At 39.0% G+C, this 25,956-nt stretch overlaps 1 protein-coding gene across 3 annotated transcripts in view; it reads right to left on the bottom strand.

The window, feature by feature from the left end:
* Positions 1 to 25,956, bottom strand: part of LOC128685747 (ankyrin repeat domain-containing protein 17-like) — a gene marked incomplete at its 3' end in the record, with an annotated part of 256,077 nt that overhangs the window by 49,315 nt on the left and 180,806 nt on the right.

Consider the following 25,956-nt stretch of genomic DNA (forward strand, 5'->3'; position numbering starts at 1 on the left):
CCAAAAAAAAAAAAAAAAAATCAAAATATTCGAGGCGCTACATGAGAGAACGTATATATACGTTTAGAACGTTTAAAGGTAAAATTTGGCTAACTAGTTTTCCAGTGAATATTGTTTAAGTTTTTTTTTTTTTTATCACACCGGCCAATTCCCACCAAGGCAGGGTGGCCCGAAAAAGAAAAACTTTCACCATCATTCACTCCATCACTGTCTTGCCAGAAGGGTGCTTTACACTTCAGTTTTTAAACTGCAACATTAACACCCCTCCTTCGGAGTGCAGGCACTGTACTTCCCATCTCCAGGACTCAAGTCCGGCCTGCCGGTTTCCCTGAACCCCTTCATAAATGTTACTTTGCACACACTCCAACAGCACGTCAAGTATTAAAAACCATTTGTCTCCATTCACTCCTATCAAACACGCTCACGCATGCCTGCTGGAAGTCCAAGCCCCTCGCACACAAAACCTCCTTTACCCCCTCCCTCCAACCTTTCCTAGGCCGCCCCCTACCCCGCCTTCCTTCCACTACAGACTGATACACTCTTGAAGTTATTCTGTTTCGCTCCATTCTCTCCACATGTCCGAACCACCTCAACAACCCTTCCTCAGCCCTCTGGACAACAGTTTTGGTAATCCCGCACCTCCTCCTAACTTCCAAACTACGAATTCTCTGCATTATATTCACACCAAACATTGCTCTCAGACATGACATCTCCACTGCCTCCAGCCTTCTCCTCGCTGCAACATTCATCACCCATGCTTCACACCCATATAAGAGCGTTGGTAAAACTATACTCTCATACATTCCTCTCTTTGCCTCCAAGGACAAAGTTCTTCGTCTCCACAGACTCCTAAGTGCACCACTCACCCTTTTCCCCTCATCAATTCTATGATTCACCTCATCTTTCATAGACCCATCCGCTGACACGTCCACTCCCAGATATCTGAATACATTCACCTCCTCCATACTCTCTCCCTCCAATCTGATATCCAATCTTTCATCACCTAATCTTTTTGTTATCCTCATAACCTTACTCTTTCCTGTATTCACTTTCAATTTTCTTCTTTTGCACACCCTACCAAATTCATCCACCAATCTCTGCAACTTCTCTTCAGAATCTCCCAAGAGCACAGTGTCATCAGCAAAGAGCAACTGTGACAACTCCCATTTTATGTGTGATTCTTATCTTTTAACTCCACGCCTCTTGCCAAGACCCTCGCATTTACTTCTCTTACAACCCCATCTATAAATATATTAAACAACCACGGTGCCATCACACATCCTTGTCTAAGGCCTACTTTTACTGGGAAATAATTTTCCTCTTTCCTGCATACTCTAACTTGAGCCTCACTATCCTTGTAAAAACTCTTCACTGCTTTCAGTAACCTACCTCCTACACCATACACCTGCAACATCTGCCACATTGCCCCCCTATCCACCCTGTCATATGCCTTTTCCAAATCCATAAATGCCACAAAGACCTCTTTAGCCTTATCTAAGTACTGTTCACTTATATATTTCACTGTAAACACCTGGTCCACACACCCCCTACCTTTCCTAAAGCCTCCTTGTTCATCTGCTATCCTATTCTCCGTCTTACTCTTAATTCTTTCAATAATAACTCTACCATACACTTTACCAGGTATACTCAACAGACTTATCCCCCTATAATTTTTGCACTCTCTTTTATCCCCTTTGCCTTTATACAAAGGAACTATGCATGCTCTCTGCCAATCCCTAGGTACCTTACCCTCTTTCATACATTTATTAAATAATTGCACCAACCACTCCAAAACTACATCCCCACCTGCTTTTAACATTTCTATCTTTATCCCATCAATCCCGGCTGCCTTACCCCCTTTCATTTTACCTACTGCCTCACGAACTTCCCCCACACTCACAACTGGCTCTTCCTCACTCCTACAAGATGTTGTTCCTCCTTGCCCTATACACGAAATCACAGCTTCCCTATCTTCATCAACATTTAACAATTCCTCAAAATATTCCCTCCATCTTCCCAATACCTCTAACTCTCCATTTAATAACTCTCCTCTCCTATTTTTAACTGACAAATCCATTTGTTCTCTTCTCTAGGCTTTCTTAACTTGTTAATCTCACTCCAAAACTTTTTCTTATTTTCAACAAAATTTATTGATAACATCTCACCCACTCGCTCATTTGCTCTCTTTTTACACTGCTTCACCACTCTCTTAACCTCTCTCTTTTTCTCCATATACTCTTCCCTCCTTGCATCACTTCTACTTTGTAAAAACTTCTCATAAGCTAACTTTTTCTCCCTTACTACTCTCTTCACATCATCATTCCACCAATCGCTCCTCTTCCCTCCCGCACCCACTTTCCTTAATCACACTCCAACAGCACATTAAATTGTGAAAACCACAGATTCATACAGCCCTCTGAACAATATGTAGTATCTTGTTTCAGTCTCTCTATATGAGCAAACCATTTCCATAACTACTCTGCTCTCTGAATTATGCCTTTGTACTACAAAAGGTGAGATGTGAGAAACGAGTTATACAGTAGTAACTCGAGTTTTGAACAGCTCCCAACTCGAACAATTATTTAAGTGTATTTTTGTAAGAGCTTTTGTAAGTGTATTTTTTAGTGCTTTTGTAATTGTATCTTTGGGGGTCTGAAACAGACTAATCTAATTTACATTATTCCTTATGGGAACAAGCCACTTTAAGTGTGTACGCACTGATGGGCAAGATGTAAGTAGATGAGAGATCTGCAGTAATGTTAAATGAATATTTACAGAATTTTAACTGTGCAAAAATATTTGTTCTAGGGGAGCCTTAATTAATGCTAAAGTGGAGGAGATTATTTGTAGATAGCGAGGTAGGCAACTTTAACCCTTTGACTGTCGCGGCCGTATATATACATTTACGAGGTACCGTGTTTGACGTATACTCAAATTCTAGTGGCTTCAAATCAGGCAGGAGAAAGCTGGTAGGCCCACATGTGAGAGAATGGGTCTGTGTGGTCAGTGTGCACCATATAAAAAAAAATCCTGGAGCACGCAGTGCATAATGAGAAAAAAAAAACTCCGACCGTTTTTTTTAATTAAAATGCCGATTTTGTGGTCTATTTTCGTATAGTATTTGTGGTTGTATTCTCGTTTTCATGGTCTCATTTGATAGAATGGAAACTATATTATAGAAATAGAGGTGATTTTGATTAATTTTACTATAAAAAGAACCTGGAAACGGAGCACAAAGTACGGGAAATGTTTGATTTTTGCCGATGTTCAAAAGTAAACAAATGATGTCATTGTCCAATAAATGTCCAAATAGCCATTCTAATATGCAGTCATGAATGGGTTGATGTAATTTTTACAATTATTACAGTAGTCTGCATAACAGTAAATCTTCTATTTTTTGTTTGAATAAAATTTCAAAATAAAAAGCAAGAGTAATATCACAGGGGCCTGGAGACATGACTGATGAACAAAGAAAATGTTATTTTAGAGCCAGGAATGTCTGCATTGTTCATTCTGGTCCTTATTTTGAAATTGTCATATTTTTAATTTTCGTGAAATTGGCCAAATTGCAAATTTCTGACCATGTTATTGGGTGGTTGAAATCGGTAAATGGGCAGTTTCTTGTACTCAATCAATGGAAAAAATGGAGTTCTGAAGAAATAGCTATGAGTTTGGTTGATTGGAATAATGGAATTAGCCGAAAATAGGGCTCAAAGTGGGCGAAATCGCTGATTTGTAAATATCGCCGAGGTCGCTAACTTCACGAGAGCGAATTCCGTCAGTTTTCCATCAAATTTGTTTTTTTTTTTTTTGTTTTTTTTTTTGGTGTCTTTACAATCGGGAAAAGATTCTCTATCTTTTCATAAGAAAAAATTATTTTTTTTTTTTTTTGAAATTTTGCGACACCAGGAGACACCTCAGGATTGGGGGTTGCGACAGTCAAAGGGTTAAGCCTTAAACTGTCCAAGCAGATCTATGTTCACATGCGTAGTGCTCCAAAAGTGGATCTACGTTTTGTTTTTACATATTTTCAAACAAAAAAAAAAAAAGTAGATCAAAGTTTTTTTACACGTTTTCAAATTTAAAAAAAAAAAATCTACTTTTTTTACATACACTTTCAAATGTTGAAAAAACGTAGATCTATGTTTGGACAGTTTAAGGGTTAAAGGTGCCAAGAGTAAATGAAAGAGCGGGAAAGCCCAGGTTGCTAAAAGATACTCATTTTAAGAAAACAAGGATAAATAAATGTACAATATATATGATACAGGGTGCAATGAGAGCAGCTGGCTAGACTGTATTGGTAGACAGAATGTTGATGAACAGATTTCTGGATGTGCATATTCTTAAAGGAATGTAAGATATGTTGGAGCATTATTCAGTGGTAGCTACAGTAAGATTAAAGGGTAAATAGAATACAAGGGGAATGGATGCAATGCGTGAGAGAGAAGTGAAAATACAGTAGGGCTCTGCTTTACGGCATTTCGCTTTACGGCGTTCCGCTAATACGGTCATTTCAAATTATGGCCTAAACTCTCCATACGGCTCCCCCCCCCACCTGACTTTCTAATACGGTCTCCGCACCCCACCCTGGTTGTTTACATTCTCCATAAGCTCCGTAAGCAACACGTCTCTCCATTGTGTCTGGAAACTCCAAAATTTCAAGTGTTTATAAAAGTTACTTCATATTTTATATATACTCTGATAGTTATACTTATGTATAACTGTACCTAAATAAACTTACACACTGTGCTGGTGTGCAGGTACACATTAAAATCAGTAAGTGTGTCTTATGTCTTGAGATGCAATATTAGTAATGATGACAATACAGTGGACCCCCGCATAACGATGGCATCGCATAGCGATTTTTCCGCATAACGATTACTTTTATCGCAAAATTTTTGCCCCGCATACCGATTAAAAACCCGCATACCGATTTTCGTCCGAGACGCGTCCAATGTGCCCTCACATGTGCCGGCCGTCCCATTGTTTACCAGCCAGCCTCCGCGGTAACATCCAAGCATACACTCGGAATATTTCGTATTATTACAGTGTTTTCGGTGGTGTTTCTGGAAAATAAGTGACCATGGGCCCCAAGAAAGCTTCTAGTGCCAACCCTGTGGTAAAAAGGGTGAGAATTAGTATGGAAATTAAGAAAGATTTTGAAGGGTTTGGGGCTAACCCTGAGAAGCCTATGCCAGTTGTGGAATCCATTGTGCCTACTTCAAAGATTAAGGAAATGTGTGCAGAGTGGTTTGAACTGCAAACCTTTATAGATGAAAATCACCCTGACACAGCTGTTGCAAGCCGTGCTGGTGACTATTTCAATGACAATGTTATGGCCCATTTTAGGAAAGTCTTGAAGAAACGGGAGGTACAGAGCTCTATGGACAGATTTGTTGTGCGACAGAGGTCCAGTGACTCTGAAGCTGGTCCTAGTGGCATTAAAAGAAGAAGGGAAGTAACCCCAGAAAAGGACTTGCTACCTCAAGTCCTAATGGAAGGGGATTCCCCTTCTAAACAGTAAGAAGATAATGCTCTCCCCTCCTCCCATCCCATCAATCATCACCAGATCTTCAATAAAAGTAAGTGTCATGTAATTGTGCATGCCTTTTTCAGTTTGTGTGTATTAAAATTAACATTTCATGTGGTAAAAAAAATTTTTTTTCATACTTTTGGGCGTCTTGCACGGATTAATTTTATTTCCATTATTTCTTATGGGGAAAATTAATTCGCATAACGATTATTTCGCATAACGATGAGCCCTCTTGCACGGATTAAAATCGTTAACCGGGGGTCCACTGTACTCGATAATAATCATTAAGTCTCATTAAATGTCATATATTATACGTTAATATACACATTTTCATTAATCCACGTATGATATTTTTTCAAAATTATATAATAAACATGATACATAACATATAAAGATGATAAATACACTCCACAGTAGAATAAATAAACATAAATATGAGATGTGGGAGCCAGAGGACTTATACGAGTGACACCATATTAGTAATGATGATGATAATAATAATCACCGAGTCTCATTAACCCTTTCAGGGTCCAGAGGCCAAATTTCTAAGTGTGCACCAGGGTCCAAGAATTTTCCAAAAATTTTTTTTTTATTTTTTCTTATGAAATGGTAGAGAATCTTTTTCTGAAGGTAATAAAACAAAAAGTACGATATTTGATGGAAAATTTACCAAATTATGCTCTCATAAATTTTGATGTATCAGCGATATTTACGAATCGGCGATTTTGCCGACTTTGACTAGCATTTTAGGCCAATTACATTATTCCAGTCGACCAAATTCTTAGCTATTTCACTAGTATTACTTCTATTCTATCGATTGAGCACAAGAAATCGCCCAGTCAACTGTTCCAACTACAAAATAAAGTGATCGAAAATTGGTTATTTGGCCAATTTAACACAAAGTTCAAAATATTCCAATTTCAAAATAGGGTCTAGAATAAACAATGCAGGCATTCCTGGCACTAAACTAACATTTCCTCTGTTCATTAGTTATGTTTTCAGGCTTTACAAATGAATTCTATTTTTATTTTTTTTTTCACATAATGAATATTTATTCAAACCAAAAAATAGAAGATTTACTGTTAGCAATATTGTAATAATTGTATAAACATCATCACCACATTTGTGAATGTATATTAGACCCACCAGCTGGCATGGATTAGACGTATGAGGTCGTTTGTTTACTCTTGAACATCGACAAAAATTTAACATTTCTGCTACTTTGAGCTCAGTTCCAAGCCATTTCCAGTACTAAAACCAATCAAAATCATCTCTATTTCTGTAATATATCTTCCATTCTATCAAATGAGACCAAGAAATCGGAAATACAACTATAAAAAACATACGAAAAAACACTGCAAAGTCGCTATTTTAATCGAAAATCACAGTCTCATTTTTTTTCTCTCATTATACACTGTGTGCTGCAGGATTTGTTTTATGAGGTGCACACATACCACATAGATGTATTCTCTCATATCTAGGCCCAAATTTACCACTCACAGCTTATCAGAGTGAGCTGAGCTCATGGCATAGATCTACGGTTTGGACCCTCAACGTAAAGCCGTAGATCTACAGCACGGACCCTGAAAGGGTTAAATGTCATATATTACGTTAATATACACATTTTTATTAGTCCAGCTAGGAAACTTTTTTTCAAAATTATATAATGAACACAATACATAACATATAAAGATGATAAATACACCCCACAGTAGAATAAATAGACATAAATATGAGATGTGGGAGCCAGACAACTTATGTAAGTGACGGCAAGAATAACGTTTTCTCTAGTCCAACATACGAGAAAATGTGTTACTGGGGGTAACTGTAGAAAATTATTCCTTTTGTATGCATTCACTCAGAGCGTCATTTCTTCTAAAAAATGGTATTACATGAGAATAGGAGTGTTCCTCTTTATTTATTCTACCGTATCAATGTAGATAAAGGTAGGGAAGTTTTTATTGCATTTATGGATTTAGAAAAGGCATATGATAGAGTGGATAGTGGATAGAGGAGCAATGTAGCAGATGTTGCAAGTATATGGAATAGGTGGTAAGTTACAAAATGCTGTAAAGAGCTTTTATGAGGATAGTGAGGCTCAGGTTAGGGTATGTAGAAGAGAGGGAGAATACTTCCCGGTAAAAGTAGGTCTTAGACAGGGATGTGTAATGTCACCATGGTTGTTTAATATATTTATAGATGGGGTTGTAAAAGAAGTAAATGCTAGGGTGTTCGGGAGAGGGGTGGGATTAAATTATGGGGAATCAAATTCAAAATGGGAATTGACACAGTTACTTTTTGCTGATGATACTGTGCTTATGGGACATTCTAAAGAAAAATTGCAAAGGTTAGTGGATGAGTTTGAAAATGTGTGTAAAGGTAGAAAGTTGAAAGTGAACATAGAAAAGAGTAAGGTGATGAGGGTATCAAATGATTTAGATAAAGAAAAATTGGATATCAAATTGGGGAGGAGTAGTATGGAAGAAGTGAATGTTTTCAGATACTTGGGAGTTGACGTGTCGGCGGATGGATTTATGAAGGATGAGGTTAATCATAGAATTGATGAGGGAAAAAAGGTGAGTGGTGCGTTGAGGTATATGTGGAGTCAAAAAACGTTATCTATGGAGGCAAAGAAGGGAATGTATAAAAGTATAGTAGTACCAACACTCTTATATGGATGTGAAGCTTGGGTGGTAAATGCAGCAGCGAGGAGACGGTTGGAGGCAGTGGAGATGTCCTGTCTAAGGGCAATGTGTGGTGTAAATAATATGCAGAAAATTTGGAGTGTGGAAATTAGGAGAAGGTGTGGAGTTAATAAAAGCATTAGTCAGAGGGCAGAAGAGGGGTTGTTGAGGTGGTTTGGTCATTTAGAGAGAATGGATCAAAGTAGAATGACATGGAAAGCATATAAATCTATAGGGGAAGGAAAGAGGGGTAGGGGTCGTCATCGAAAGGGTTGGAAAGAGGGGGTAAAGGAGGTTTTGTGGGCGAGGGGCTTGGACTTCCAGCAAGCGTGCATGAGCGTGTTGGATAGGAGTGAATGGAGACAAATGATACTTGGGACCTGACGATCTGTTGGAGTGTGAGCAGGGTAATATTTAGTGAAGGGATTCAGGGAAACCGGTTACTTTCATATAGTCGGACTTGAGTCCTGGAAATGGGAAGTACAATGCCTACACTTTAAAGGAGGGGTTTGGGATATTGGCAGTTTGGAGGGATATGTTGTGTATCTATACGTATATGCTTCTAAGCTGTTGTATTCTGAGCACCTCTACAAAAGCAGTGATAATGTGTGAGTGTGGTGAAAGTGTTGAATGATGAAATATCTTCTTTTTGGGGATTTTCTTTCTTTTTTGGGTCACCCTGCCTCGGTGGGAGACGACCGACTTGTTGGAAAAAAAAAAATCAATGTAGAGACAACTTGTACACAAACCAGATGTGTACACTGTTTACGTAACTCACGTTCACCTGGTTTGTTTACATAATGGACCACGGGGGTATTGACCCCTGGAATTCTCTCCAGGTAAACTCCAGGAGTGTCCCCTCTCATGTACTCATTCTCTCTCTCTCTCATTTATTTGTTTTATCTCGATTACTCACCTCAGACCCAACAAATATTTTAAAGACTGAACTGTGTATGCATTTTATCGCTCTGGGATGCTTAAATGTTATAGAATATTGTGTGTGGATGGGGTGTGGCCTGGTATAGAAGCCCGGCTGACTACCATACATACCACACTTGACTCAAGAAATCGTAATGACACGATTGCAAACAAACCGTACCCCCGGCCGGGATTGAACCCGCGGTCATAGAGTCTCAAAACTCCAGCCCGTCGCGTTAGCCACTAGACCAGCTAGCCACAATAAGATTCATCCAACTAGGTCATTACGATTTCTTGAGTCATGTTGACGGCAGTGAAGGGACTTGAGCTGGAGTTCGTCACGGCCACGCTAGCTGGAGATTCGTCTGTAAAAACTTGCATTTGTGGTCACAGAGGTGCCTGTGCTAACCTTTCTATGGTGTAGAAATATACCTAGTTGGATGAATCTTATTGTGGCTAGCTGGTCTAGTGGCTAACGCGACGGGCTGGAGTTTTGAGACTCTATGACCGCGGGTTCATTCCCGGTCGGGGGTATGGTTTATACCACACTTGATTTCTTACAATAAATACTACTTGTCTCACCCTAGATTAAGACTACAAATATTTTAAGTAATGAGTGTACTGTATGTGTATTTTACTTTTTTTTTTTTTTTAATGCCTAGTTCTACTGCTAACCCCAATGGAAATAAGTCACACAGTCTGACTTTTATGGGTTATCTTAGGTACTTTACACATATGGTGCTATGTATGATAATCTATGCAACTGCATTTGTGTATATCTGAATAAACTTACTTACTAACTTGATATATGTTAGTGTAAACGTGTTATCTATGGAAAAAAGAGGTGTTCCACTTTACGGCGATTTCCGCTTTATGGCGGTAGCCTGGAACTTAACCTGCCATATAAGTGGGGCCCTACTGTACAGTAGTCACCTCATAACAGCAGGTGATGCATTCCAAGACCTACTGCGGATGCCTGAACCTAAAGATAGTAGCAAACCTTATATACAAGTCATTTTTCATTAACATACATCCCTACAATTTTTCATTAACATACATCCCTGCAATAAAGTTTAATTGATAAATTACACACAATATTACGATGATGATAGTTGGAGATCATTGACAGTGGATGTGGTTTGTTTTTTAACCTTTAGGAAAAACACCATGATAGGAAGTAGCTGTTTCTTTTTTTCAGCTCATCATACATTTGATGGAGAGATTCCAAGCAAGGGTTGGCAAGTGACAAACTGCACGACATGGTAAAAAAAAAAATGGAAAAAAAAAAAAAAATAGAAAAATTAGTTAATCTTATACAGAAATATACTTAAACAATCTGGCAACATTTTGGTGTAGGTCTTATCTTCATATGATGTTTCTTCAATGAATTATATTAACTACAACATTTCTTGTGATGATGCCAAAGTATATCCTTGCACATGACGTGAATTTTTGGCGTTATTTCTGTTTGTTTTTTTTCCCCACAAGCACTCAACAATGATCTAGGTAGGAGGTTGGTAGACAGCAACCGCCCAGCGAGGTACTACCGTCCTGCCAAGTGAGTGTAAAACGAAAGCCTGTAATTGTTTTACATGATGGTAAGATTGCTGGAGTCCTTTCTTTCTGTCTCATAAACATGCAAGATTTCAGGTACGTCTTGCTACTTCTACTTACACTAGGTCACACTACACATACATGTACAAGCATATATATACACACCCCTCTGGGTTTTCTACTATTTTCTTTCTAGCTCTTCTTCTTGTTTATTTCCTCTTATCTCCATGGGGAAGTGGAACAGAATTCTTCCTCCGTAAGCCATGTGTGTTGTAAGAGGCGACTAAAATGCCGGGAGCAAGGGGCTAGTAACCCCTTCTCCCATATAAATTATTAAATTTAGAAAGAGAAACTTTCGTTTTTCTTTTTGAGCCACCCTGCCTTGGTGGGATACGGCTGGTTTGTTGAAAAAAAAAAAAATTAACAATGAATGTTTTACAGGCTGGTGAAATTACTTTTTTCAATAACACAAAGTTTTTTGCATTTAACCCTTTGAGGGTTGCCAGGCCATCTCAGAGACGTTTTCTCAGGGTCGCCAAAATTAAAAAAAAAAAAAAATTCTTATGAAAAGAGAGAATCTTTTCCCGATCATAATGACACCAAAAATATGAAATTTGATGGAAAACTTACGGAATTATGCTCTCGCGAAGTTAGCGGTCTCGACAATGTTTATGCATCGGCGATTTTGCCCACTTTGAGCCCTATTTTTGGCCAATTCCAGCATACTAGTCAACAAAAATCATAACTATTTCGCTAGAACTCCATGTTTTCTATCGAATGAGTACAAGAAACCACCCATTTACCAATTTCAACTCTCCAATAAAGTGGTCAGAATTTAGCAATTTTGCCAATTTCACACAAATTTCAGAAGATGCCAATTTCTGAATAGGGTCCAGAATAAACAAGAAAGACATTCCTTGCACTAAAACAACAAGTTCTCTGTTCGTTAGTCACATCCCCAGGCCCCTCTTATATTTCTTTTTCTTTCCACTTTGAATTTTTATTCTTACAAAAAAATAGAAGATTCACCATTATGCAGACTACTGCATTAGTGTAGAAATGGTATAAATAATATCAGCACACTTGTGAAAGAATATCAGACTCACCAGTTGACGTGTATTGGACGCTTGGCATGATTTGTTTACTTTTGAACTTTGGTAAAAATCGAACATTTCTGCTACTTTGAGCTCAATTTCAAGGTACTTTTCATTGTAAAACCAGTCAAAAATCATCTCAATTTCTGTAATATGTCTTCCATTCTATACAATGAGACCAAGAAAACTAGAATACAACAATAAATACCATATGAAAGTACAGTGCAAAGTCGCTGTTTTAATCCAAAAACACAAAGTTTTTTTTTTTTCTCATTATGCACTGTGTGCTGCAGGATTTTTTTTATACTGCGCACACTGACCACATAGACTCATTCTTTCATATGTAGGCCTACCAACTTTCTCTCACTAGATTTGAGGGCGCTAGAATTTAGGCGTACTAGTACGTCAAAAACCCTGGGGCATAAGCCGTACTAGTACGGCCGAAACCCCCAAAGGGTTAAGCATGGGGGAGGGGGTTACAGACAGATATTTTACAATGTCAAATACCTACCAACTTTATTTGTGGGGTAAGGAGGGGAGGATTGCAAGTAAAGTGGGCCAGTGAGGGTACTGAGGACAGACACACAAGTCATGTACTAAGCGCAATGGCACGGGAAGGTTTCACCATGTCACCCAGAATGGCACACAATTTTAAACTTGAGAATCATTTATTTCTGGAATTTTCCACTTAATACAGTGGACCCCCGCATAACGATTACCTCCGAATGCGACCAATTATGTAAGTGTATTTATGTAAGTGCGTTTGTACGTGTATGTTTGGGGGTCTGAAATGGACTAATCTACTTCACAATATTTCTTATGGGAACAAATTCGGTCAGTACTGGCACCTGAACATACTTCTGGAGTGAAAAAATATCGTTAACCGGGGGTCCACTGTATTTTTAGTCTGCGGTAAACCACGGATAACAAACTGCAGAAACCGAATCCGTGGATGCAGGGATTCTACTGTAAATTAACTTAGGAAGGAGACAGTTTACAAAAGACATAAGCAACTATGGAGGAAAAAACGAGCTAGAGAAAATGCAGGAAATGAGGAGGTTGAGAGGGTATGGGGTAAATTTAACTCTCACCATCTGACACATCATCCCACACGTAAATTTGTCACTGATGCCAGCTTCGCTTACGCTGATCCATGTTTTGGGTTCAGCTCCCTCTAATAAGCTGTGAGCATTAAATTTTGGCCTAGACTTAGAATGGGTATGTGGCGAGTGTGCACAGTATAAAAAAAATATCCTGCCCCCTCTTCCCCTAATGTGGAGCATGACGAGAAAAGCCAACCTCTGACCTTGAGTTCTGTATGAAATCACAAATCTGAGGTGTTTTCTAGGCCAGTTATCATTTTATTGCAGGTTTCTTGGCATCATTTCATAGAATGGAAGATATACTACTGAAATAGAGATGATTCTGCTTAGTTTCCAGAGAAGCAGCAGCTTGAACTTTGGCTTAAAATAATGAAATTATGACAATTTCCCTGAGGATGTGAAGTCCCCCAATACCCTATGGTCTGTTTAACCCGTAAACGGTCCAAACGTATATGTACGTTTTTTCAACATTTGAAAGTATGTAAAAAAAAACATATATCTACTTTTTTAGCACTACACGTGAACGTAGATCTGCTTGGACCGTTTACGGGTTAATGGCTTTATACAAGGTTTGCTTCAATTACTGGGATGCCAAAGACCATCATCAATCACTCTTGGTTATATTTTATTATCCAAGGAATAGGGTACATCTTCGGTTTTTTGTGATGATGAATTCAAAATGGAGAGCAAGTGTAATACAGGAGAAGCCTGAGGATGTGATTAATGATCAGAAAAAATGTTGCTTCAGTGTCTGAAATGCCTATAGTTTATATTTTGCACTATTTTTAAATTAATTTTTAATTTTTGTGCAAAATTATACAAATTACCAACTTCTGGGCTAAAAATTCAGTCAAACTGAGCAATGGAATGAATTTAAAATAAGACTCAAACTGGGTGAAATCGTTAATGCACAAACTGCACCAAGATCACTAACTTTATGCCTATATAATTCATTAAGTTATTTGTCATTACTTTAAGGGGAAAAAAAATGCCTGGTAAGCAAATGTACCTAGCAGTTAAGAACGAAAGAGACTAGATGGAGGTATCAGAAAGATGGAGATATTCTGAAGAGTTGCCGACTATTACTAATGAAAGGAAAAGCAATTTCATGCACGAGGCAGGGAAGGACAACGCTGAATAGGAATGAGGAGCCTGAGCTGAATGCAGAGAAAGCGTGCGAGGCAGCAGAAATAAAAGGGTGCCTCTGTAATGACAGTGATCATGTACGAGTGGTGGTGAAATTGTTGAATGATTATGAAAGTTTTTTCTTTCTTTTTGGGGGTTTCTTACTTTTTGTGTCACCCTGCTTTGGTGGGAAATGGCTGACATGTCAAAAAAACAATGCAGATGGGATATGATGTGAAGACATGTTAAAAACAGGTGGAGATATAGTGTTGGAGTGGATGGTATGTTATTTCAATATATGCATGAAAGAAAGGATTGGCAAAAGAGCATGGCAGGATGCATAGTTTCTTTGTAAAAGAGAAAAGGGGACAAGAGAGAATGTAAAATATATATAGTGGAGAATAAAACTGTGCAGTATAAAAGGTAAAGTTTACAGTATAATTATTTTTGAAATGATTAGGGCTAACACAAGGTAGGATTAAAGAGAAGGGAGGATTTGGGATATGTTATGTAAGTGTTTACATAACCCTTTCAGAAGCCATCACATAGAACTATGTCAGTGAGGCCAGGGTCTCTCACATAGTTTTACATCATGAGCTCAGCTCATTCAAATATAGTTTTGAGCGACAAATTTTGGCCTAGATATACAGACTGGGTCTGTGCAGTGTTCAAAGCATTAAAAAAATCCTCCCCAACAGTGAATGATGGGAAAAAACAAACCTGTGACCATCTACATGTTTAAAAGACCGAGGCATTTCCTTGGATGATTTTTATGGTTTTTATTAGCGGTTTCTTGGTATAATTTGACAGAATGGAAGAGACAATACTGAAAGAGATGATTTTGATTAGTTGGCTTCAGGATAAAAGTAGTTTGAGATTGAGCTCACATTAGCAGAAATATTAAATTTTTGCCAATATTACTGAGGAAGGTTAAGATCTCCCTACACCCCCCTAGCCTGTTTAATGGGTGTTTAATACATCTGATTCAATTATTGGGATGCAATAAACCATTACCAAACATTCCTGGTTATATTTTATTATCCCAGAAACATTATTATTATTAACACACTGGCCGATTCCCACCAAGGCAGGGTGGCCCGAAAAAAGAAAAACTTTCACCATCATTCACTCCATCACTGTCTTGCCAGAAGGGTGCTTTACACTACAGTTTTTAAACTGCAATATTAACACCCCTCCTTCAGAGTGTAGACACTGTACTTCCCATCTCCAGGACTCAAGTCCGGCCTGCCGGTTTCCCTGAATCCCTTCATAAATGTTACTTTGCTCACACTCCAACAGCACGTCAAGTATTAAAAACCATTTGTCTCCATTTACTCCTATCAAACACGCTCACGCATGCCGGCTGGAAGTCCAAGCCCCTCGCACACAAAACCTCCTTTACCCCCTCCCTCCAACCTTTCCTAGGCCGACCCCTACCCCGCCTTCCTTCCACTACAGACTGATACACTCTTGGAGTCATTCTGTTCCGCTCCATTCTCTCTACATGTCCGAACCACCTCAACAACCCTTCCTCAGCCCTCTGGACAACAGTTTTGGTAATCCCGCACCTCCTCCTAACTTCCAAACTACGAATTCTCTGCATTACATTCACACCACACACACACATTTGTTTTTCGTTCCACTCACGGTATTGTGCCTTTTTGTTATTTATTTATTTATTCACACCACACATTGCCCTCAGCCATGACATCTCCACTGCCTCCAACCTTCTCCTCACTGCAACATTCATCACCCATGCTTCACACCCATATAAGAGCGTTGGTAATATTATACTCTCATACATTCCCCTCTTTGCCTCCAAGGACAAAGTTCTTTGTCTCCACAGACTCTTAAGTGCACCACTCACCCTTTTCCCCTCATCAATTCTATGATTCACCTCATCTTTCATAGATCCATCCGCTGACACGTCCACTCCCAAATATCTGAATACATTCACCTCCTCCATACTCTCTCCCTCCAATCTGATATCCAATCTTTCATCATCTAATCTTTTTGTTATCCTCATAACCTTACTCTTTCCTGTATTCACTTTTAATTTTCTTCTTTTGCATACCCTACCAAATTCATCCACCAACCTCTGCAACTTCTCTTCAGAATCTCCCAAGAGCACAGTGTCATCAGCAAAGAGCAACTGTGACAACTCCCACTTTATGTGTGATTCTTTATCTTTTAACTCCACGCCTCTTGCCAAGACCCTCGCATTTACTTCTTTTACAACCCCATCTATAAATATATTAAACAACCATAGTGACATCACACATCCTTGTCTAAGGCCTACTTTTACTGGGAAATAATCTCCCTCTTTCCTACATACTCTATCTTGAGCCTCACTATCCTCGTAAAAACTCTTCACTGCTTTCAGTAACCTACCTCCTACACCATACACCTGCAACATCTGCCACATTGCCCCCCTATCCACCCTGTCATACGCCTTTTCCAAATCCATAAATGCCACAGAAACCTCTTTAGCCATATCTAAATACTGTTCACTTATATGTTTCACTGTAAGCACCTGGTCCACACACCTCCTACCTTTCCTTAAGCCTCCTTGTTCATCTGCTATCCTATTCTCCGTCTTACTCTTAAGTCTTTCAATAATAACTCTACCATACACTTTACCAGGTATACTCAACAGACTTATCCCCTTATAATTTTTGAGCTCTCTTTTGTCCCCTTTGCCTTTATACAAAGGAACTATGCATGCTCTCTGCCAATCCCTAGGTACCTTACCCTCATCCATACATTTATTAAATAATTGCACCAACCGCTCCAAAACTATATCCTCACCTGCTTTTAACATTTCTATCTTTATCCCATCAATCCCAGCTGCCTTACCCCCTTTCATTTTACCTACTGCCTCATGAACTTCCCCCACACTCACAACTGGCTCTTCCTCACTCCTACAAGATGTTATTCCTCCTTGCCCTATACACGAAATCACAGCTTCCCTATCTTCATCAACATTTAACAATTCCTCAAAATATTCCCTCCATCTTCCCAATACCTCTAACTCTCCTCTCCTATTTTTAACTGACAAATCCATTTGTTCTCTAGGCTTTCTTAACTTGTTAATCTCACTCCAAAACTTTTTCTTATTTTCAACAAAATTTGTTGATAACATTTCACCCACTCTCTCATTTGCTCTCTTTTTACATTGCTTCACCACTCTCTTAACCTCTCTCTCTTTCTCCATATACTCTTCCCTCTATTTTTGTGTAATTAGGAATTCGCAATGAAAGGCAAGTGTAATACAAGAGAGGCTTGGGGATGTGATAAATGAACAGAGGAAATGTTTTAGTGCCAAGAATATCTACAATGCTTATTTTGTACTAGAGTGGAATCTCGACTTACAAGTGCCCCAACATACGAGTTTTTCGAGATACGAGCCGTTGCTTGGTCGATTTTTTGAGTCAAGCCAAAATCTGAGTTATGAGCAGCTTCCCACTCAACCCTCACACCTAGCTTATGATTATCTATGATTTCATGCTTTAATTCCACAGACATTATCCTCTTTTTCTTCACAGCACTGTCCTTTGTGCTTACTTTCTTAGGACCCATGGTAGAAAAAAGAAATTTGGAAAAATAACTACACAAAATGCCAGGAAAACACGTGAGAAATGCTTCCACAATGAGGTAAACAGTGCACTGCACCTATTGGCAGTGCTCTGAAGCTCATTATTATTATTATTATAATAATAATTATTATGGAGGAAGTATGGAGGAAGTGAATGTTTTCAGATATTTGGGAGTTGATGTATCAGCGGATGGGTTTATGAAAGATGAGGTTAACCATAGAATTGACGAGTGAAAAAAGGTGAGTGGTACGTTGAGGTATATGTGGGGACAAAAAACGTTATCAATGGAGGCAAAGAGGAGAATGTATGAAAGTATAGCAGTACCAACAGTCTTATATGGGTGTGAAGCTTGGGTTGTAAATGATGCAGCGAGGAGGCAGCTGGAGGAAGTGGAGATGTCCTGTCTAAGGGCAATGTGTGGTGTAAATATTATGCAGAGAATTCGAAGTGTGGAAATTAGGAGAAGTGGAGTTAATAAAAGTATTAGTCAGAGGGCTGAAGAGGGGTTGTTGAGGTGGTTTGGTCATTTAGAGAGAATGGATCTAAGTAGAATGACATGGAGAGTGTATAAATCTGTAGGGGTCGTCCTTAAAAAGGTTGGAGGGAGGGGGTAAAGGAGGTTTTGTGGGGGAAGGGCTTGGACTTCCAGCAAGCGTGCATGAGCATGTTAGAGAGGTGTGAATGGAGACGAATGGTTTTTGGGACCTGACGAGCTGATGGAGTGTGAGCAAGGTAATATTTAGTGAAGGGATTCAGGGAAACCGGTTATTTTTATATAGCCAGACCTGAGTTCGGGAAATGGAAAGTACAATGCCTGCACTCTAAAAAAGGGGTTTGGGATGTTGGCAGCTTGGAGGAATATGTTGTGTATTTTTATACGTATATACTTCTAAACTGTTGTATTCTGAGCACCTCTGCAAAAACAGTGATTGTGTGTGAGTGAGGTGAAAGTGTTGAATGATGATGAAAGTATTTTCTTTTTGGGGATTTTCTTTGGTTTTGGGTCACCCTGTCTTGGTGGGAGACGGCCGACTTGTTAAAAAAAAATACAATAATACAGTGGAACCTCGGCTTACGAACTTAATCCGTTCCGTGACCTTGACAAAATAATGCTATCAACTCTACGGCTTATTTATCTATCATAATTCATCTATTATGTCATAATAAACAATATAAATAACATAGAAACCTGATATACACTCTAGAATGAATAAAACATGTCATTACATGTGTGGCTAGTGGATGGCAGCGGAGGAGTGTGGTCGCGGGCATTCTCGATCCCGTTATGAAAAGTCTCCCCTTCAGAGGTGATATTATAAGAGAAAATGGAGTTTGTGAGGATAACTGCATTAGATCACTACTTTCATAAGGGAAACAACGTAGAAAAACTGGTGTAAGTACCTCAGAGAAAAAATGCTGGTGAAGGATGACGGTGAAAAAGATAGGCAGAGCGGAGTATGCTATCGGGAGTTCATTCGTTTCATCCATTTTCTATGGTTTAACTGCTACACTCTTAATGCTACACTTTATCATTGAACTTAACTGCTACAATTTTTATTTTTATCTCACTTCACTAATCACTTCCTTGTTTTTTATCGCTTTTTCTTGCATTATTCTTTCTAATATAATAATTGACTATTTGGCATCATATAGGAGTAGGTGGAGCTTATCAATAGACTTCTATTGAATCAGGAAGCACCTGGGAACACCAGAAGTATTCCCGGTCCAGAGATAGCCAGGTGAAATCACTTCATTATTACGCTTTATATCAACTCTACGGCTTATTTATCCATCAGAACTGATCTAATATGATATAATAAACACTATAAATAAATGGGAAATGGGAAGTACAATGCCTGCACTTTAAAGGAGGGGTTTGGGATATTGGCAGTTTGGAGGGATATGTTGTGTATCTTTATACATATATGCTTCTGAACTGTTGTATTCTGAGCACCTCTGCAAAAGCAGTGATAATGTGAGAGTGTGGTGAAAGTGTTGAATGATGATGAAAGTATTTTCTTTTTGGGGATTTTCTTTCTTTTTTGGGTCACCCTGCCTCGGTGGGAGACGGCCGACTTGTTAAAAAAAAAAAATAAATAACATACAAACATGTTACATACTCAAGACTGAATAAAATAGGCCATAATATGGCGAGAGTCCACCAGCAATATTTCGATGTAAATGAGTTACTCCTCTTCTCCATGTTGTATTCTTTGGTCTTTGAGTGATAGAAAATGGTGTTTTGAAGAGGATAACTGCACTAGAACATCAGTTTACTAAGAAAACCACTGAAAAACGCAATTTTTGCGAAAAAACTTTTTTTTTTTTTTTTTAGATGGAGGGCCGGCCGGCGTTCTAGGCCAATATCTCGGAAGTAACTTATTCACTTATTTCGCTGTACTACGCCATTATTAATGATTGTATGGAAATGATTTTCACAGACAATATAAAACAAAGTGTGTTTGACTATTTGCTGCTTCTTTTCTTGGAATATCTCAAATATTTTTGATTTTGTGGGGGGTAAAACGCAGATATTTTGGAGAATGCCAAAAAGTCTATCAAATGCATTTTTTTTACCATGATAATAAAATACATTAGATGAAATGGGTGCACCTAAGAGTCGTATTAGACGTATTCTAACAGTTGGGATTGTCGGAAGTGCCAATCCTAGTGCCAATTTGTCATGTCATGCCACCATATATCAAAAGTCAGTAAATATTTTTTTTCTCTGTTGTTTTTTGGCCAATCATACTGAAACTTTGTCACATTTTTCTATATATGCACCTCTAAACGTACACCAAAAATAAAAGAAATCGGCTGAAAAATAAAACAGTTGGCTGAAATTATGAGCCTCCAACCTTAATGCTACACTTTATCATTGAACTTAACTGCTACAATTTTTATTTTTAGCTCACTTCACTAATCACTGATTCTTGGCTTGTTCTCCAAGCTTTTCACACTTTCATCAGCTAGCCATTTCAAAAAAAAAAAAATTGTCCAAGAAGGTTTGTTTCCTCCTCCCTTTCGGAATGCTTCGGCATTATTTTGGTACTCTCCCATCTCGTGGTGGCATTATCAAACTAACTTATTATAGTACGTACTATTACTATAATTATTAGAGTATTATATTATTATTTTTTTTTCAACAAATCGACCATATCCCACCGAAGCAGGGAGGCCCAAAAAAAACAAAAGTTTCTCATTTTAAATTTAGTAATCTATACAAGAGAAGGGGTTACTAGCCCCTTGCTCCCGGCATATATTATTACATACATATTATTAGTACGTGAAGAGCAGGATGTGAGTGTGGGGGAGGTGCGTGAGGCATTATGTAGAATGAGAGGGGGTAAAGCAGCTGGAACTGATGGGATCATGACAGAAATGTTAAAAGCAGAGGAGGATGTAGTGTTGGAGTGGTTGGGCTAGTAGACAGCAACCACACAGGGGGGTACTACCGTCCTGCCAAGCGAGTGTGAAACGGGAGCCTGTAATTGTTTTACATGATGGTAGGATTGCTGGCGTCCTTTTTTCTGTCTCCTGAACATGCAAGATTTTAGGTACGTCTTGCTACTTCTACTTAACTTAGGTCACACTACACATACATATACAAGCATACATATACACACACACCTCTGGGTTTTCTTCTATTTTCTTTCTAGTTCTTCTTGTTTATTTCCTATCTCCATGGGGAAATAGAGCAGAATTCTTCCTCCACAAGCCATGCGTGTTGTAAGAGGCGACTAAAATGCCAGAAGCAAGGAGCTACTAACCCCTTCTCCTGTATAAATTACTAAATTTAAAGAGAGAAACTTTTGTTTTTCTTTTTGGGCCACCCTGCCTCGGTGGGATACGGCCGGTTTGTTGAAAGAAAGAAAAAGAATTACTAAAAAGAGTAAGAAGAAAACTGTCAAAGTGGGATGTCTGAATGTGCGTGGATGTTCTGCGAATGATAAGAAAGAGATGATTGTGGATGTTATGAATGAGAAGAAGCTGGATGTCCTGGCTCTAAGTGAAACAAAGCTGAAGGGAATGGGAGAGTTTCAGTGGAGAGGAATAAATGGGATTAGGTCAGGGGTTTCAAATAGTTAGAGCTAAAGAAGGAGTAGCAATAATATTGAGGGATAAGCTATGGCAGGAAAAGAGGGACTATAAATGCATTAATTCAAGGATTACATGGAGTAAAATAAAGGTTGGATGTGAAAAGTGGGTTACAGTAAGCATATATGCAACTGGAGAAGAGAGAAGTGTAGAGGAGAGAGACAGACTTTGGGAAATGTTGAGTGAATGCATGGGGAGTTTTGAACCAAGTGTGAGAGTACTTGTGGTTGGTGATTTCAATGCTAAAGTGGGTAAAAGTGGGTAATATATGCTCCCGGCATACATTATTACATACGTATTATTATTATTATTATTAGTACGTGAAGAGCAGGATTTGAGTGTGGGTAAGGTGCGTGAGGCATTATGTAGAATGAGAGGGGGTAAAGCAGCCGGAACTGACGAGATCATGACAGAAATGTTAAAAGCAGGGGGTATACAGTAATGGAGTGGTTGGTATTTTTGTTTAATAAATGTATGAAAGAGGGGAAGGTACCTAGGGATTGGCAGAGAGCATGTACAGTCCCTTTACTGAGTATACCAGGAAAAGTGTGTGGTAGGGTTATTATTGAAAGAATTAGAGGTAAGACCGAATGTACGATTGCAGATGAGCAAGGAGGTTTTAAAGTGGGTAGGGGATGTGTAGATCAAGTGTTTACACTGAATCATATATTTGAACAGTATTTAGATAAAGGTAGGGAAGTTTTTATTGCATTTATGGATTTAGAAAAGGCATATGAGTGGATAGAGGAGCAATGTGGCAGATGTTACAAGTATATGGATTAGGTGGTAAGTTACTAAATGCTGCAAAGTTTTTATGAGGATAGTGAGGCTCAGGTTGAGGTGTGAAGAAGAGAGGGAGACTACTTCCCGGTAAAAGTAGGTCTTAGACAGGGATGTGTAATGTCACCATGGTTGTTTAATACATGAATGCTAAAGTAGGAGAAACTTTTAGAGAGGGTGTGGTAGGTAAGTTTGGGGTGCCAGGTGTAAATGATAATGGGAGCCCTTTGATTGAACTTTGTATAGAAAGGGGTTTAGTTATAGGTAATACATATTTTAAGAAAAAGAGGATAAATAAGTATACAAGATATGATGTAGGGCAAAATGACAGTAGTTTGTTGGATTATGTATTGGTAGATAAAAGACTGTTGAGTAGACTTCAGGATGTACATGTTTATAGAGGGGCCACAGATATATCAGATCACTTTCTAGTTATAGCTACACAGAGTAAAAGGTAGATGGGATACAAGGAGAATAGAAGCATCAGGGAAGAGAGAGGTGAAAGTTTATAAACTAAAAGAGGAGGCAGTTAGGGTAAGATATAAACAGCTATTGGAGGACAGATGGGCTAATGAGAGCATAGGCAATGGGGTCGAAGATGTATGGGGTAGGTTTAAAAATGTAATGTTAGTGTGTTCAGCAGAAGTTTGTGGTTACAGGAAAGTGGAGTGACTGGTGGAATGATGATATAAAGAGAGTAGTAAGGGAGAAAAAGTTAGCATATGAGAAGTTTTTACAAAGTAGAAGTGATGCAAGGAGGGAAGAGTATATGGAAAAAAAGAGAGAGGTTAAGAGAGTGGTGAAGCAATGTAAAAAGAGAGCAAATGAGAGAATGGGTGAGATGTTATCAACAAATTTTGTTGAAAATAAGAAAAAGTTTTGGAGTGAGATTAACAAATTAAGGAAGCCTAGAGAACAAATGGATTTGTCAGTTAAAAATAGGAGAGGAGAGTTATTAAATGGAGAGTTAGAGGTATTGGGAAGATGGAGGGAATATTTTGAGGAATTGTTAAATGTTGATGAAGATAGGGAAGCTGTGATTTCGTGTATATGGCAAGGAGGAATAACATCTTGTAGGAGTGAGGAAGAGCCAGTTGTGAGTGTGGGGGAAGTTCTTGAGGCAGTAGGTAAAATGAAAGGGGGTAAGGCAGCAGGGATTGATGGGATAAAGATAGAAATGTTAAAAGCAGGTGGGGATATAGTTTTGGAGTGGTTGGTGCAATTATTTAATAAATGTATGGATGAGGGTAAGGTACCTAGGGATTGGCAGAGAGCATGCATAGTTCCTTTGTATAAAGGCAAAGGGGACAAAAGAGAGTGCAAAAATTATAGGGGGATAAGTCTGTTGAGTATACCTGGTAAAGTGTATGGTAGAGTTATTATTGAAAGAATTAAGAGTAAGACGGAGAATAGGATAGCAGATGAACAAGGAGGCTTTAGGAAAGGTAGGGGGTGTGTGGACCAGGTGTTTACAGTGAAACATATAAGTGAACAGTACTTAGATAAGGCTAAAGAGGTTTTTGTGGCATTTATGGATTTGGAAAAGGTGTATTACAGGGTGGATAGGGGGGCAATGTGGCAGATGTTGCAGGTGTATGGTATAGGAGGTAGGTTACTGAAAGCAGTGAAGAGTTTTTACGAGGATAGTGAGGCTCAAGTTAGAGTATGTAGGAAAGAGGGAAATTATTTCCCAGTAAAAGTAGGCCTTAGACAAGGATGTGTGATGTCACCGTGGTTGTTTAATATATTTATAGATGGGGTTGTAAGAGAAGTAAATGCGAGGGTCTTGGCAAGAGGCGTGGAGTTAAAAGATAAAGAATCATACAAAGTGGGAGTTGTCACAGTTGCTCTTTGCTGATGACACTGTGCTCTTGGGAGATTTTGAAGAGAAGTTGCAGAGATTGGTGGATGAATTTGGTAGGGTATGCGAAAGAAGAAAATTAAAAGTGAATACAGGAAAGAGTAAGGTTATGAGGATAACAAAAAGATTAGGTGATGAAAGATTGGATATCAGATTGGAGGGGGAGAGTATGGAGGAGGTGAATGTATTCAGATATTTGGGAGTGGACGTGTCAGCGGATGGGTCTATGAAAGATGAGGTGAATCATAGAATTGATAAGGGGAAAAGGGCGAGTGGGGCACATAGGAGTCTGTGGAGACAAAGAACTTTGTCCTTGGAGGTAAAGAGGGGAATGTATGAGAGTATAGTTTTACCAACGCTCTTATATGGGTGTGAAGCATGGGTGATGAATGTTGCAGCGAGAAGGTTGGAGGCAGTGGAGATGTCATGTCTGAGGGCAATGTGTGGTGTGAATATAATGCAGAGAATTCGTAGTTTGGAAGTTAGGAGAGGAGGTGCGGGATTACCAAAACTGTTGTCCAGAGGGCTGAGGAAGGGTTGTTGAGGTGGTTCGGACATGTAGAGAGAATGGAGTGGAACAGAATGACTTCAAAAGTGTATCAGTCTGTAGTGGAAGGAAGGCGGGGTAGGGGTTGGCCTAGGAAAGGTTGGAGGGAGAGGGTAAAGGAGGTTTTGTGTGCGAGGGGCTTGGACTTCCAGCAGGCATGCATGAGCGTGTTTGATAGGAGTGAATGGAGACAAATGGTTTTTAATACTTGACGTGCTGTTGGAGTGTGAGCAAAGTAACATTTATGAAGGGGTTCAGGGAAACCGGCGTGCCGGACTTGAGTCCTGGAGATGGGAAGTACAGTGCCTGCACTCTGAAGGAGGGGTGTTAATGTTGCAGTTTAAAAACTGTAGTGTAAAGCACCCTTCTGGCAAGACAGTGATGGAGTGAATGATGGTGGAAGTTTTTCTTTTTCGGGCCACCCTGCCTTGGTGGGAATCGGCCAGTGTGATAATAAAAATAAAAAAATTTATAGATGGGGTTGTAATAGAAGTAAATGGTAGGGTGTTTGGGAGAGGGGTGGGATTAAATTATGGAGAATCAAATACATAATGGGAATTGACACAGTTACTTTTTGCTGATGATACTGTGCTTATGGGAGATTCTAAAGAAAAATTGCAAAGGTTAGTAGATGAATTTGGGTGTGTGTAGAGGTAGAAAGTTGAAAGTCACTGGATGGCGAAACGTCCACAACAAAGACAACCAGACGCCGCACATGTGTCTCAATTTCATCAGTAGTTGTAGTAGTAGTAGAAGAAGAAGAGGTAGTAGTAGTGGTAGTGGTAGAAGTGGGAAATAAAAAGGACGAGCCAGTCAATTACAAAGGAAGGGGAGCACTGCAAGAGAGCTAGATGCCCACAGAGGGAGAGCAAGCGCACAGAGGTACGTGAAAGGGAAGTGGTGAAATAAATGAAGAAGGAACAGAAACACGAGACAGGAGAGAGAAAGACAACCCAGAGGAGAAAAGGAAAGAGGAAGAAGAAAAAGAAAAAGAAAAAGAAAAAATGAGGATTCAGGTTAAGTCACGGGTGTTCTGAAGTTTGGAGCATTTTACAAAGTAGTG

The sequence above is a fragment of the Cherax quadricarinatus genome, chromosome 23 (assembly GCF_038502225.1).
Source record: "Cherax quadricarinatus isolate ZL_2023a chromosome 23, ASM3850222v1, whole genome shotgun sequence".
Taxonomy (NCBI): Eukaryota; Metazoa; Arthropoda; class Malacostraca; order Decapoda; family Parastacidae; genus Cherax; species Cherax quadricarinatus.